This window comes from Tupaia chinensis, unplaced genomic scaffold (assembly GCF_000334495.1).
Source record: "Tupaia chinensis unplaced genomic scaffold, TupChi_1.0 Scaffold000532_1, whole genome shotgun sequence".
NCBI classification, from domain to species: Eukaryota; Metazoa; Chordata; class Mammalia; order Scandentia; family Tupaiidae; genus Tupaia; species Tupaia belangeri.
The window spans coordinates 8104864-8106816 of record NW_006160045.1 but is presented as its reverse complement, the minus strand read 5'-3'; the positions used below and the strand labels follow the sequence as shown (position 1 = coordinate 8106816).

General features: G+C 40.3%; 1 pseudogene; it reads right to left on the bottom strand.

The window, feature by feature from the left end:
- LOC102489557 (calmodulin-like) overlaps nt 1–1953 on the bottom strand; it is an 11536-nt pseudogene that overhangs the window by 6496 nt on the left and 3087 nt on the right.

Sequence of the window (1953 nt, the reverse complement as noted above, 5' to 3'; positions counted from 1 at the left end):
TCCTGGGGAGGGCCCAAACCCTATAGCAAAAACCCCCCAAAAAAAAAAAAAAAAAGCAAAAATTGAAAACCCACCCATGTGAAAACAATATTTCACAGCTGAAGTTCAGGATCCATGTGGAGGTGGGCCTGGGTTTATGCCTTTCCTAAACAGAATGGGGAGAGGCACCTATTAACACAATAAAGGGACTTGAGAGCCCAGAGAATACTTTACCTTAAAAAAAAAATTAAAAATTAAAAGACTCAGTGAGACACAGAAAGAAATGGAGAGAAAGAGACAGGTAACACTACCCACTAGAAATAAGTGAGGAAGAAGTCTCAGCAGAAAAATCTTCATTTTAAGTCTCTGAAAGCAGTAGTTCACAGCTGAAGTTCAGGATCCATGTGGAGATGGGCCTGGGTTTGTCAAAAAAATTCTTTTTAAGGAATAATTTATTAAATTCCATTTGTTATTATTATTGTTATTGTTATTTAATTTGACCAGAGAGAAAGGGAAAGTGAGAAAGCAAAACTGTCAGGTCCAGGACTTGAACTGCAGTCAGCCATGTGAGACTCCAATGTCTTTAACCACCATGCCACCTGCTGGTCCCAAAATAATTATTTTTTAAAAAAGTAAAGAAAGAAAAGAAAATCACACTAGGGATGTGTGCTTGCATGCCCAAAATCCCAAGAAGAGAATGAAAGAGAAGGCATTGCAATGTGGCCATTCCCTGAGGAGATGATTTCTCATTTTCTCTCTCTTTGTCTCTCTCTGACAAATGCATGTGCCCTATGGTAAACTCCCCCCTCCCTGTATAAATATTAGAACCTGTAGGAGCCAGCAGATGGCATGGTAGTTAAGGCACTGGATATTCCCAAATGGCTGACTGCGGTTTGAGTCCCAGATCTGGTGGATTCCTTTCTTACTTTCCCTCTCTCTGTGTCTGTCTCTGGACAAATGAAAATAAATAAATGAATAAAATTAAATAAATAATTCTTTAGAAAATATTAGAACCCATAGACTACACGTAGAAAGATAGGTAAAATATGACAAGAAATGAATCATTATTGACTTTCGTTGATTGTTTGGGAATTTAACATATTAAATATTTTTGAAAAACTCCAGCAAACTCCAGACCAAACATCTAAAGTTATTCCTGATAGAACCATCAAGGGCCATCATGTACGTAGTTGCTCTCTTACAAGATTTATTTAATTTTCTTTTTTGTTATTATTTAATCTGCTATAGGGCACATGTACTCATGAGAGAGAGAGAGAAAGTGAAAAGACAAGTCACTAGGTCTGGGACTCGAACCATGGTCAGCGATATGGGAGCCCAGCACATTAACCACCACACTACCTGCTGGCTTTGTAGGGAGTTGCTCTTAACTGATCAAAAAAAAAAAAAATCAGGGAGAGGTCAGATAGTGGCACACTGGTAAACACAACGTGACACTCTGGGATGCGATCCCACATGGGAAGGTTCTTTGTTCAAGTCTGAGACCTCCCTGAGTATGTTTACCCGTGATCTGGAGCTGGCTGAAACTGGGATTGGAGCTCAGCATCAGGACCCTGGTAGGATTGCAATCTCGCGCTCTCTCGGAAGAAATAAATTTATAGGATCAGCAGTTAGCATAATGGCTATGTCGCTGGACTCCCACGTAGTCGACCGCGGTTTGCGTCCCGGACCCAGTGGTTTAAGACTCACGCCGGGCGTTGTGTGCATACGTGCCCAAGATCCCAAGAAGAGAATGGAGGAGAAGGGATTGCGGCGTGGCCATCCCCTCTGAGGGGGTGATTTCTCGCTTTCTGTCTCTCTGTCTCTCTCTGTCTGTCTGGCGAGCGCACGCGCCCTGTAGCAAAAAAACTCTCCAAAAAAAAAAAAAGAAGAAAGAAGCTTATATATATATATATATATATGTATAGATATGCATATATCTATACATATATATATATTTAAACCTATATATATGTG